Raw genomic sequence first — 15,166 nt, forward strand, 5'->3', positions numbered from 1 at the left:
TGGTTGTAGTAGTAGTGGTAGTGATGATGATATTGTAGTGGTTGTTGTTGTAGTAGTATAGTAGTAGCATTAGCAGTAGTAGTAGTAGTAGTGATGATGATGATGATGATGATGATGATGTGGTGGTTGTAGTAGCAGTGGTAGTGATGATGATATTGTAGTGGTTGTTGTTGTAGTTGTAGTAATGAAGATGAGGTGATGGTAGTAGTTGTAGTAGTATTGGTAGTGATGATGATGTGGTGGTGATGGTGGTTGTAGTAGTGGTGGTAGTGATGATGACGTGGTGGTGGTTGTAGTAGTGGTGGTAGTGATGATGATGGTGGGTGGTTGTAGTTGTGGTGTAGATGATGAGATGTGGTGGTGGTTGTAGTAGTAGTATTAGTGGTAGTGATGATGATGTAGTGGTGGTTGTAGTAGTGGTGGTAGTGATGATGATGTGGTGGTGGTTGTAGTAGTGGTGGTAGTGATGATGATGTGGTGGTGGTTGTAGTAGTATTAGTGGTAGTGATGATGATGTTGTGGTGGTTGTAGTAGTATTAGTTGTAGTGATGATGTGGTGGTGGTGGTGGTGGTGGTGGTTGTAGTAGTAGTGGTAGTGATGATGTGGTTGTGGTGGTTGTAGTAGTAGTGGTAGTGATGATGTGGTGGTGGTTGTTGTAAGTGTGGTAGTGATGATGTGGTTGTGGTGGTTGTAGTAGTAGTGGTAGTGATGATGTGGTGTGGTGGTGGTTGTAGTAGTAGTGGTAGTGATGATGTGGTTGTGGTGGTTGTAGTAGTAGTGGTAGTGATGATGTTGTAGTGGTGGTTGTAGTAGTAGTGGTAGTGATGATAATGTGGTGGTGGTGGTTGTAGTAGTACTGGTCGTGATGATGATGTGGTGCTGGTGGTTGTAGTTGTAGTGGTAGTGATGATGATATTGTAGTGGTTGTTGTAGTATAGTAGTAGCATTAGCAGTAGTAGTAGTAGTAGTGATGATGATGATGATGATGTGGTGGTTGTAGTAGCAGTGGTAGTGATGATGATGATGTGGTGGTGGTGGTTGTAGTTGTAGTAATGAAGATGAGGTGATGGTAGTAGTTGTAGTAGTATTTGGTAGTGATGATGATGTGGTGGTGATGGTGGTTGTAGTAGTGGTGGTAGTGATGATGATGTGGTGGAGGTTGTAGTAGTGGTGTTAGTGATGATGATGTGGTGGTGGTTGTAGTAGTATTAGTGGTAGTGATGATGATGTTGTGGTGGTGGTTGTAGTAGTGGTGGTAGTGATGATGATGTGGTGGTGGTTGTAGTAGTGGTGGTAGTGATGATGATGTGGTGGTGGTTGTAGTAGTGGTGGTAGTGATGATGATGATGTGGTGGTGGTTGTAGTAGTATTAGTGGTAGTGATGATAATGTTGTGGTGGTGGTTGTAGTAGTATTAGTGGTAGTGATGATGTGGTGGTGGTGGTGGTTGTAGTAGTAGTGGTAGTGATGATGTGGTTGTGGTGGTTGTAGTAGTAGTGGTTGTGATGATGTGGTGGTGTGTTGTAGTAGTAGTGGTAGTGATGATGTGAAGCTGGTGGTTGTAGTAGTAGTGGTAGTGATGATGATGTGGTGGTGGTTGCAGTAGTAGTGGTGGTGATGATGGTTGTAATACTAGTGGTAATGATGATGATGTGGTGGTTGGAAGGGAGGGGGGGGGGTATCCTTGGAACAAATTGACCTCTCCGGAATTTGACGGAAGTTGCCCGGAGCCCGGAATTTTTTGCTCCAGACCGGAGTTTTTTTCCGGTGAAACCGGAGTTTTGGCATCACTGAGATAGCTATTGATCGCAACCCTTGCCAAGTGCCGGCAGCTCGCTTGTACCGTATATTCAGCATAAACCAAAAAGATGGTCGCCATCATATTTAGTGACAGAAAACACTCATACCTATAGTAAGTTCTCAACAATTGCTGGCCTTGGCCTTTAACGTTGGGCTCCTAATCCTAAGACTAAGTGTCTAAGGCGGACTTCAAAACTTCGATCTATCAAGACCGATCTATGCAAGATATTTATGAATTCATTAACAATCTTTCCTTTTTAACTTTTCAAACTAGAATATGGGGGCACAGGAAACAACTATTCGATACACACTACACCACATGCTTACTGATACTGGAATTCGAGCTAAGTTCGAGTTAGAGTGAGAGATAGAAATAGAGGAATGAGGCAGACACTATTTAGTCAAACATCTCTCTACCTCTATATGATCTATCCTATATGTATCCCCAGAAGAGTTCAAAGCCAAAATAAGTTTTTCTGAAAATCAATCAGTTAAATCAAGTTGAAACTACATATTCGATAGACTTACCTTTATATTTTTTAAAGGGCTAAAGCAACCATCCTCTGCCCACGGCTAGGACGGTTCCATTTTGTTTGTTATGAAGAGAAAGTAGGATCTCGGACCGGAAACAATCTAGGCAGGAGAAATAATTGGAACTCTTCTGCTTTTCGATGTCTCAGAGCAAAAGGGAGACCATCCATGAAATCAAATGTATATATCTCGTTCTGTGATCAAGTTGTGCGAAACTTTTTGTATTGATAATAGACGCCATTCCCAGTGCAGTGGAAGTGAAAATATTGCGGGGCGAGTATAATGCCCCTTTAAAAAAGGTCCCCACAACAAGGAGAAATATAGAAAAAGGCCCGGTAAAAGCCGAATATCTTTTTATATATATATAATGATGATGATGATGATGATGATATATATCATCATCATCATCATTGCCTTTTTCACCCTGGGTCAGGGTATAGGCCACAGACAAACAGTTTCCATCCTTCTCTATCCTGAGCTAACTTTTTTATCTCATTCCAGAGAGTAAACAAAAAGAGAGAGATAGAGATAAAAAAGAGAGAGAGAGAGAGAAGAGAGAGAGAGAGAGAGAGAGAGAGAGAGAGAGAGAGAGAGAGAGAGAGAGAGAGAGAGAGAGAGAGAGAGAGAGAGAGAGGCGCGTCAGCTCAGCTGATTTTTAATCGTGAAACTGTACACTGTTGGAATGAACCGTCCCACACTTTCCCACATTTTGTCTCGGTCTAGAATCACACGCCAAGTAACGTTGAGAACTATGAGTCCCGTTCTAGGTGTTACGGTAGACTTCTGTGATCAAACCTCAAAGTCTCCATTTTCACGATCAGCGGATCAAAACTCTGAAGTTTACATACGAGGTTTGCGACGCATCGTGTTTTATTTAATTTTCGACTGATGACATCAGAGACCCGATTCGCCCAAAATTAAATGAATGATGGTGCGCAATGATCGTATTTAAAATTATTGATCCGCCGATCGTGAAAATCGGGACTTCAGAGGTTTGATCCGCCGATCGTGAAAATCGGGACTTCAGAGGTTTGATCCGCCGATCGTGAAAATCGGGACTTCAGAGGTTTGATCCTCCAATCGTGAAAATCGGGACTTCAGAGGTTTTATCCTCCAATCGTGAAAATCGGGACTTCAGAGGTTTGATCCTCCAATCGTGAAAATCGGGACTTCAGAGGTTTGATCCTCCAATCGTGAAAATCGGGACTTCAGAGGTTTGATCCTCCATCGTGAAAATCGGGACTTCAGAGGTTTGATCCGCCATCGTGAAAATCGGGACTTCAGAGGTTTGATCCGCCATCGTGAAAATCGGGACTTCAGAGGTTTGATCCGCCGATCGTGAAAATCGGGACTTCAGAGGTTTGATCCGCCGATCGTGAAAATCGGGACTTCAGAGGTTTGATCCGCCGATAATGAAAATCGGGACTTCAGAGGTTTGATCCGCCGATAATGAAAATCGGGACTTCAGAGCTTTGATCCGCCTTTCAAAGACACACTTTTCAGATCTTAAACGCGCTGTACATCATGTATCCCTTTCTAGCAGTTAATGAGAGAATGTGAGTCAATAGCCTTTTCCAAGGAATCGACTACTGGAGTGAGGCGATAGGTAATCATTATATCAAATAATCGATAAGAATCTCTTAGGGTCATATGAATGAACAAAATTCAAAAAGATTAAACTTTATCTTTTAAAAATAGCCCTTCAGAGCCATTGGACCCATGGAGCCGGATTTTATCCCGGTTTCTATAACGTGAAACGGACAATAGCAATTGCTTACTATCCTCTTGATAGGACGATAGTCTATCGCAAAGTACTTTCCGCCAAATCTAACAGACTTAGCTACCCATTCAATGATAGATGGACATCAGGGAGAGAGAGAGAGAGAGAGAGAGAGAGAGAGAGGGAGAGAGAGAGAGAGAGAGAGAGAGAGAGAGAGAGAGAGAGAGAGAGAGAGAGAGAGAGAGAGAGAGAGAGAGAGAGAGAGAGAGAGAGAGAGAGAGAGAGAGAGAGAGAGAGAGAGAGAGAGAGAGGGAGAGAGAGAGAGAGAGAGAGAGAGAGAGAGAGAGAGAGAGAGAGAGGTGTCAAAAATAATCTCGACTGCACCCGGGATTGATCTCGGTCCCTTTGCGTGTGAAGCGAGTGCTCTACCAACTAACCTTTTGTGACCCCCGATTCAAAAAGATATTCGGTTCTAACTCATCTTCAATCCGAAATAGCGATGACATCTCTATGACGCAAGTACGAATTTTCTATTACAGTTTCATAATAGTCTTATCTTTAATATTCAAGGTTTCCGTCATTGATAGTAGAAAAAAACAGAAAAGAGAAAATATTTTTTTATAAAAAGACCCCCCCCCCCCCCCCCCCCTTCCCCCCCCCCCCCCCCCTTCTTCAACTTCAAAAAAAAAAAAAACCAAAACAAACCCCAAATAACTGAGAAAAAATATATTTTTAAAATATGAAAGATAACCCCAAAACAAATATAAGAGAAAAAAAAAGTAAAACACAGAAAGATAGAAAAAAAACAATAACAATAAAAACAAAATACAAAAAAAAAAACAACAACAAAACGATAACACATAAACACAAACAAACAAAAATTAAAAAGAGTAAAACAAAAAGAAAAACACTTCACTTCTACTTTTTGTTTTGTAGATTGTATTGTTGTGTATAATACTCGCGTTTTGACCGTAGGTACTTGGTTTGAGTCCAATTCTGGGCGTCGCAAAGTTGAGTGATTAGAGAAAGCTCGGTACTCAGATTGTTTCACCGCCTTCAGGTGTAAAACGAGTACCTAGCCGGTAACAACATTGTCTCTGTCCAAGACAAAATGTATCAGCGCCATACAGGATTCATTGTCTCTTCGTATATTTATGTTTAATGTTGCCGTTGACTTTGGTTCGGTTGTAAAGCGCAATGAGCATATCTATTCGATAGTGCGCTGTATACAAGCTCAAGCATCAAAAGGAACGAGGTTGATATCACATGGCACTTTGTTATTGTTTTTATGAGTAGTTCTCATTAAATTCATTCAACCAGACTATGGATGCTGTGCGCTTGGCTAAGAAACTCACAACATTGACATCCGGATATATAACGAACCAACACAATAAAACAAAGAATAATGTGTTGGTCCGTTATAGATAAAACGAAGTTGACGTCACTCAGCTCTTTGTTATTGCTTTTTGCCATCCGCGTTTATGGGTAATTCTCACTTAACTGTATTAACTAGACCAAAAACGTTCATGTTACACATAGTTCTGTGTGTTGGTTCGTTATAGATAGCTCGAAGATGACGTCACACAAGCCTTTGTTGTTATATTTTGCCATCCGCGTTTGTGAGTTATTCTCACTGAACTGTATTAACCAGACTGTGAAAGTTCATGGTTACAAATAGTTTTGTGTGGTCGTCTGTTATACTTCCGGATGGCAATGTTATGAGCTTCTTAGCCAAGCGCATACTATCTATACTTCCGGATGGCAATGTTGTGAGTTTCGTAGCCAGGCGCACAACATCTATAAACGTTCAAGGTAACATATTATAGTTTTGGTATGTTGTATCTGGCTGGCGAATGTTGTGGGGTTTTTTTTGTTTGTTTGTTTGGTTGTTTTTTTTTGGCGAATCGCACAGCATAAATGAATTCAAGTATCTAAGTATTCAAACTAGCAACCTACTGACTCGAAATACAATTGACTAACCCACTACGCCTTCAGCCCGAGTTTCGGATAACAGAAAATGACGTGGATTGGCTATAATGCGACCATTAACCTTTCACATCCATTGTAACAATGACACAGTGATCTGACAAAACGTTCTTTATTTAGTTTGGTCAGAAAACGTTTATCTCATAATAATAATAATAATAATAAATAATAATAATAATAATAATAATAATAATAATAAAAATAATAATAATAATAATAATAATAATAATAATAACAATAATAATAATAACAATAATAATAATAATAGGATTCAATAGTCTGATGTCACGTCCGCCCAGCGACGAGCAGCTTGGTTCTAAACAAAGAAAATCGGTACTTTTTATTCTTCATGCTGACTAGAAATTTTTCACATTGATCAGAATGTATAAAAGTCAAAACATGATTAGATTTATAATGTTTTACTCCTCTGGATACACTTTCATGCTCGTCGGAGAAATATTTCATAAGGGCGTCCGCCATTATTCCGATAGTTTAGAGCCAGGTACTATGTTACTAAGCGTCATTACGAGGGAAGTGACGTCATGACTGTTGAAGGCCTGTGATCTCGAAAGGAGGCAAAGCACTAGCTTCATGCGCAAATGGAGCGAAATTGATCCCGGGTGAAGCAGAGATTTTTGTTTTCTTCTGATCCCCGCTATCCACCAATCAGTGAAGTTGTAGCTGGGCCTGTAGAAATCTGAAGAAAAATACTTTGCGATAGACTAGTGTCCTGTCAAAGGGATGGCACGTAATTTCTATTGTTCGTTTCTAGCAATAGAAACCGGGATAAAATCTGGCTCCATGTGCCGAATGGCTTTGAAGGATGTTTTCCATCTCGAATCGACATAACGTCTGAATTCGTCATTTGGCGTCCACAAAATAACATTAATTCTTATAGAGAGTGTGCACTTGGCTCATAAGCTAAAAAAACAATAACAAAGACCTCAGTGACGTCAACTTCGAACTATCTATAGATAGAATGAGGTTCACGTCACTCGGGTCTTTGTTATTATGTTTTTTTGTTGTTTTTTTTTTTTGTCATCCACGTTTATGAATAATTCTCATTAAACTGTATTATCCAGACTATAAAAGTGTATGATTACACAGAGATTTGTGTGTTGGTCCGTTATAATTCCGGATGCAATGAGCTTCTTAGCCAAGTGCATACTTATCTGTAAATAAAACATCGAATTAATCTGAATTCCTGGGGTTTAAATAAAAAAAAAACAAAAAAACATATTATACCTCAAATAGTGAGCAGAGCGGCTACTTGCTGTGTCTTCTCCCCTCTCCCTCCTCCAATCTGTTTTCTAACTTGCTTTGACTTGGAATGAGATGACTTAGTTTTGTCCAGGACCTGGCAGAGTTATTGGCTGCGAGGGAAACAGTCAAATGTATAGTTATAGATTTGGGAGGTGACATTTCTATTCCTAGCAGATCATCTCTCTGTTTAGTACTGTTATCTTTTTGTAGTGTAATCCCCTGTGTGGAATCCCGTACTTGTGTCGAGTGGTATGACACTCGCTTTCGGATCGGAAGGTCCTGGGTTCGAGCCTCGCGCTCGGCGCATAGTTGAGTCCTTGGCTCTTTACTCACATTCTTTCACCGTACTCAGGTGTAAAATGAGTAACTGGCCGTTAACAGCCTTGTCTTGGTCCGAAAAATTGTAATTCGCCTGACAGGCGTCAGTCCCGTCCTACATGTTAAATGTTGCTGTTGACCAGGGACCCCTTGTAAAGCGCTTTGAGCACATTTAGTGGATATTGCGCTATATAAAGCTCAATATTTCAATATGAGCCTTTGAGGTGATCTCAAAGTATACTCTTGAAATCTGCACTGTTCCCTATTTAACTCTCCCCCTACCGACCATTTTCAGTATTTTCCCCCAAAAATGGCAGGCTTACTCAGCAGAAAAATTGATTTTTTAAAACTCAAACAATCTCTCTACAAAAAACTTTTATCTTCTTATTAATTAAGCAAAGATCAATGTGATGTAGAAAATAAATCTGAATAAAAAATTATTTATTGTGTCGTAACAATAGTGACGATTTTGCTGTTGGTGCTATGAGAGAGTTAAACCATTCCCCTTTGTCTTAACTTTTTGTCATGTGCTTTCAAACCTTTCTTACTGGCGCTGAGATAACATTACAGTGTCATAAGTGCCTTAAACCCCCTAAAAACAAACAAACAAACAAACAAACAATCTGACTGAAATTTCACACTGAGCACTTGATCTAATAAATAATATAATTCCCTTTATTCACCCCAAGGTGAAATTTGTCTTTAGGATCTCTTCCAGAGGAAGTTGCTCAGCCGCAGCGCAGCGCCGCAAAGTGAACCAGGGCGAGGCGACTTGCTCAAGGCCGCACAACGAGGCGGGTAGTCGAACTCGGTACCTTTCGGGTAAAAAGAAGTAAAAATGGTACCGCTGAGCCACACTCTATCTTTTCCACGCCCACATAAAACTGTTTTTTTTTGTTTTTTTTTTTTTTTTTTTTTTTGGGGGGGGGGGGGGGGGGGGGGGAGGGGGGTTTGCGGCTATGTGGTCTTGCGGTATGACACTCGCAATCGGATTGGTGGGTCCAGTGTTCTAGTCCCACTCTGGGTGGCGCGTGCATAGTTGAGTCGCTGAAAATGAAGGCTCTTTACACACATTCTCTCACCGTATTAAGGTGTAAAATGAGTACCTTGGCGGTGTTTCTGTCAGAAAAATTGTAATATCGCATAACAGGCCTCATATATCGTCCTACATCTTAAGTGTTTCTGTTGGCTATAGACCTCATGTAAAGCGCTTTGAGTGTGTTTAATTTATATTGCTCTCTCTCTCTCTTCTCTCTCTCTCTCTCTCTCTCTCTCTCTCTCTATATATATATATATATATATATATATATATATTATATATATATATATATATATATATATATATATATAATCTGAAGTTGTTTTCGTGTTTTGGGAGGAAGGGGGGAGGGGTGGGGGGGGGGGGGTTGATTACATACATCAACTGATTAGAATGCCAATCAACTTGTGAAAAGTTCATTCTTAGTTTCTTTGTTTCTTTAGTTTTCTGACCCAATAGGATTCAATAGTCTGATGTCACGTCCGTCCAGCAACCAGCAGCGTGGTTCTAGACAAAGAAATTCGGTACTTTTGTTTTTTTAAAGCATGTATATAGATCAAAATCCACTAAACATACACACTCAAAGAGCTTTACAAAGGGCACCTGACCTGACCAACAGCAACACGTAACATATAGAATGGGACATGACATTACAATTTTTCTGAATGGGGCAATTTGCTGTTAACGGCCAGGTATTCCTTTTACACCCGAGTACGGCGAGAGAATGTGAGTAAAGAAAGAGCCTTTTCCAAGGACTCTACTAATACGCCGCTCGGGACTCGAACCCAGGACCTTCCTATCCAAAGGCGAGTGCCATACAACAATAGACCACATAGCCGCACTATTGTAAACAGTTTTGTCTTTGGGAACCTTTGACGAGTTGAGAACCAGATTAATCAATCGATATTTTAAGTAAAAGTTTTCTGACCCAATATAGGATTCAATAGTCTGATGTCACGTCCGCCCAGCAACCAGCAGCGTGGTTCTAAACAAAAAAATTCGGTACTTTTTATTCTTCATGCTCGCTAGAACTTTTTCACATGTCATGTGATAAAAATGTATAATAGTCAAAACATGATCAGATTTATGTTGTTTTTCTACTCTGGATACACTTTTATGCTCGTCGGAGAAGTATTTCATAACGGCTTCCGCCATTGTTCCAATAGTTTAGAACCAGTAACTAAGTCACTATGCGTCATTACGAGAGAAGTGACGTCACGACTGTTAAAAACTATTGGTAAAAAAAGGCGTTTTGTCAGTGGACGACCGGGTGATCACAGATAAGCTTATAGAAAATAACTGGGTCATCAAATACGTAAATCGGTGCATACAAGGCAGGGGAGAATGAACCTTTGCCGTACTCCGGAAAAACCCATTTTAAAAAAAATTTTGCCAGAAAACTCGTCCTTCAATTATCGATCGAATTAAATGACTCTCACCTTGGTAAAAACTACCAAACCTGAGACTGAAGGAAGACTTCTAGAAGTCTCAGGTTTTAGAGTTGTTGCCAAGATGAGGGTCATTTAAATCGATCGATAACTGAAGGACGAGCTTTCTGGCCAAATTTTGAAATATGAGTTTTTCCAGAGTGTCGTTGTTTTACTAGTTATCTGTCGTACATTGGAAAGTCACATATTTAAATATTTAGCCAGAAAACTCGTCCTTCAAATATATATTATATCGATTTAAATGACCCTTATCCTCGAATAAAATATCTTTCAAACCTGGGACTATGGAATATTTCGCGAAGTCTCAGGTTTGAGATTTTTTTTCATTTTTGGCCAAATTGAGGTTCATTTAAATCGATTGATATTTGAAGGAAGAGTTTTCTGGCCAAATATTAAGTATCTGTTTTTGCAGAATACGCCTGTTGACTGGTTGGTTAACTGTATATTTTAAGCCCATAGAAATGTTAGCAGTCAGTCATAATAGAATACGGAGCAGCAAGCTTTCAAATATTTAAATCTGAAAAAGGTGTGAATATACATTACTATATTATTATATTATAGAAGTAACGAAATTGATGTCCCACATCAGCTCTTTGTTATTGTTTTTATTTTTCGACAGCCATTTTGGTGATTAGTTCTCACTAAATTATATTCATCAGACTATAAAAAAAACGTTCAAGGTTACTCATTGTTTCGTGTGTCGCTGGTACGTTATATGGCGCTGGCGGATGTTGTGAGTATTTTACCTTAATCCATAGCATCAATAGCAGTATTTAACAGTCATACGAATAACACGACATTAACCACATTCATTGGTATCGTGCTGAAATGAACCAAATATCGGAAAGTTGATTTAAAGTTTAATTCACTAAATCCTAGATATTTTCAAGACTTTTAAATTTGGAAAAAAATATGTATATTAAAAATGAGCATGTGCATATATAGTTTTTTTTTTCAACTACCATTAACATGTATATAATTTGACTCAGAAAAAATATAATAAATAGGCATGGGGTAAAAGTTGCCCGGATAAACTGCGGATATAGTCGGTGTTAGGGTTGAGTGAGTTAAAAGATTCGAAATTCGAAATTTTAGATTTCATCTCATAAATAGGAAAAGTAGTGAACAAAGATATTGTATGTAAATTTCAACGCATACATTTCACGCCTGTTTCTATTCTACCCGTGTTTCTCTTTATAGTAATAATAATAATAATAATAATAATAATAATAATAATAATAATAATAATAATAATAATAATAATAATAATAATAATAATAATAATAATAATAATATAATAATAATAATAATAATAATAATAATAATAATAATAATAATAATAATAATAATAATAATAATAATAATAATAATAATAATAATAATAATAATAATAATAATAAGTTTATTTCTATAGCGTCCGATCCCGTTGATAAAACAGCTCCAGGCGCACACAATTGTAAAACATCATTATAAACATACTAATTGTATACACACATATTTATACAAGCGCGCAAACAAACACACACACACACACACACACACACACACACACACACACACACATACCATCCCAACGACAGACACATTCACCAAAACTTGCATATGCATACAGAGACCAAAAAGAGCTGTTAACATGAATTTGATTCAATAGTCGGATGTCATGTCGCCCAGCAACGGCGGCCATCGTGGTTCTAAACAAAGGAAATCGGTACTTTTTATTCTTCATGCTGGCTAGAACTTTTCTTTTGTCCTGTGTCAGAATATATAAAAGTCAACACATGATCATATTTATAATGTTTTTCTCCTCTGGATACACTTTTATGCTGGTCGGAGACATATTTCATAAGGCTATCCGCCATTGTTCCGATAGTTTAGAGCCAGTTACTAAGTTACAATGCGTCATTACGAGGGAAGTGATGTCATGACTGTTGAAGGATATTATTGAATAAAAAATCATATCAGGACGGACATTTAACAATAATGGCAGATGAAGATGCCACACCAAATTTGATGCGGTGCTATAGATTGAAGATGACGTCACTCAGGTCTTTGTTATTGTTTTTTGCCATCCACGTTTATGAGTACGTCTCACTAAACTGTATCAACCATACTATAAAAGTTCATGGTTACACATAATTTTGTGTGTTGATCCGTTATACTTCCGGATGGCAATGTTTTGAGCTTCTTAGCTAAGCGCATAGTATCTACAGATTCATATTCCGCTCAATTTGGCACTCCTCCATTACCTACCGAACGCTTCTTTTTGTTTATAGATAGGATGCGCTTGACTAAGAAGCTCACAACATTGCCAGAAGTATAACGGACCAACACACAAAACTATGTGTAACCTTAAACGTTTATAGTCTGGTTAATACAGTTTAGTGAGAATTACTCATGAACATGGATGTCAAAAAGCAATAACAAAGACCTGAGTGACGTTAACGTCGTTCTATCTATATTCCACGATTTTTCTATAGGAAGACGTTCCGAATATTTCTCTGTCGTCAATATGGTATTTTTAGTATTGTATTTGATTATATTCGTTTTGTTGTTGTTGTTGGTTAAAGAAGGGTTTTGATCCCGAAACGTTCCGTGTTTTGTTTTGATCTGTGATTTTGTTTTTCTTTTATTAAAGCTGTTATAATCATTTTGTTTACTACTTTTTAAAAAACTTGATCTCATATTTTTGACTATAAATTTAATTTTTAGTTCTAAACCCAGTGCTGCCAAACCTAACGGAAGGAAATGTGTCATTTTGATTGGAAAAAAGTGTAATTTTGACTGGATAAAGGTGTAATTTTGAATCGAAAAAGGTGTAATTTTGACTGGAAAAAGGTGTAATTTTAACTGGAGAAAGGGGTACTTTTGACTGGAAAAGGGTGTCATTTTGATGGAAAAGGTGTAATTTTGAAGGAAAGTTATTGCTCAAAACAAAGGCATTTATTAATAAATCATATCGCCACAATCATTTGCAATCGCCATTGGAAGATTGTTCTCCACAATAAACGCTTTGAGCTTGTTAATGAATGGGCTAAGGCGCTATATAAAAACCATATATTATTATTATTATTATTATTATTATTATTATTATTATTATTATTATTATTTATTATTATATTATTATATATTATTATTATTATTATTATTATTATTATTATTATTATTATTATTATTATTATTATTATATTATTTATTATGAACAACTTATATTCAATAACACTTTTGGTTTAGGCGTCGGAAAAACAAGATAAGCTGGAAGTGGATTATGTAATAACAGCTGTCTCCCGATATCAATGAGACCAAATTCCGGACGAATTAATATTTGCTAAAATCACCCACACGACATAGATGCTGACAAAAAGGCGTAATGTGGAACACACCAAAAAAAGTATTAACGCGTAATTTTATATAAAACATGGTAATAATACGCCTTTTTTGGCGTATAGTTGGCAGTTCTGTAAACCAGCTCCACATAATACCGTTTGGAGACGATGGTAACTTAACACTCTTCTTACCAGCCATTTTCAGAATGTTCCCCAAAACTTCACACCCACCCAATACAAAAACAGACATTTCTTACTCAAACAGGAAAGCAACAAGCACATTCTATATATAATATTATTCGTCAATATGGGCTCTATTACAGAATGTCAAGATTCTATAGCTACAGCATAAAGAAAGGAAATTTTGATGACAAAAGTGACGGTTGCATCGTAACAAATGTGACAATTTCCAATAGGTGGCAAGGAGAGGGTTAAAAGAAATAAAAATATGCTAAAATTATATATATATATATATATATATATATATATATATATATATATATATAATTATATATATATATATATATATATATATATACACACACACACACACACACACACACACACATATATATATATGTATACTTGCGATCAAAAGAAAGTATACACATTTAAAATCGTCGTTACTTTTTTATCCGTTGACGTAGGCTAATGATTTTCCACTGAGTTGTTTAACATTAGCCTATCAGTGAACCACGTTGCGTACGTGCTAAAACAACCTTTTAGTCCCTTACTTTGGACATGAAGTGTGTAGATTCATTTTTTTGTCATCCGTGTCTTCTTGAACTATTTTCAAGGCAGGAAAACACAATACAAAATACCATCCATTAATCTACGCGATGCCACGACTTAGTTTGGTCATCTTCAAACAAGGCAGTCTGTGACCAATGTCGCAAGAATGTTTAATATCACAAGGAAAACTGTATATTCCTTAGTGGATCGATTTGAAAAAAAAAACACAGACGGGCTAAGGGACCGAAATCGAACTGGCAGACCACGAGTAACAACACAAGGTGAGGACCGTTTTATACGCACCCTACAACTACAGGATCGTTTTAGGACGGCGACTGAAACTGCGCTAGAGTTCCCAGGTACACGAATTAGTCGACACAATGTTCGTTGCAGACTTAGAGAGCATGATATTATCGCATGCGTCCGTTGATGCGACAACTTCTTAGAGCACATCACCGGTTGGCCCGTCTTCAGTGACCCCGTGCTCATCTATCTGCGCTGGACAATGCATGCGTGGTCATTTGTTCTCTTCAATATATATATATACATTTCAGGGGCGGTTGCTGGCTGTTTATTTAAGGCGGCATGGACCAAAAACATTATCTCACTGTACTCAGGCGTAAAATGAGTAGGTACCTGACCAGAAGCAGTGTTGATTATGTTGGAGGAAAATGTTATCTCGCCCAACAGGCATCATGTCTCGTCTTCATGTTGCTTTTGGCTTAGGAGCCCTTTTTAAGTGTCTTGAGCTCACTTAGCGGAAATTGCTCAATATCAATGTTCTAGTGGGTTTATTTTTTTAGAATGTGTGTATATTGTGTGTAAAAATAAAATGGGGGGTGGGGGGGGGGGGGGGTCATGTGTGGTTTGAATTTTGAAGAGATATATATAAGTGGCATTTACGACGGGCATTTATTTTGTAAAAGAGGGCCATTTGTCGATTTTCCTCTACAGAAAAAATTGTATAACATCCGATCATTGAAGTCTATGGATCCTTTCATTGTTG

This window comes from Berghia stephanieae, chromosome 8, assembly GCF_034508935.2.
Source record: "Berghia stephanieae isolate SIO BIC M18660-M18661 chromosome 8, UCSD_Bste_1.3, whole genome shotgun sequence".
Classification (NCBI taxonomy): Eukaryota; Metazoa; Mollusca; class Gastropoda; order Nudibranchia; family Aeolidiidae; genus Berghia; species Berghia stephanieae.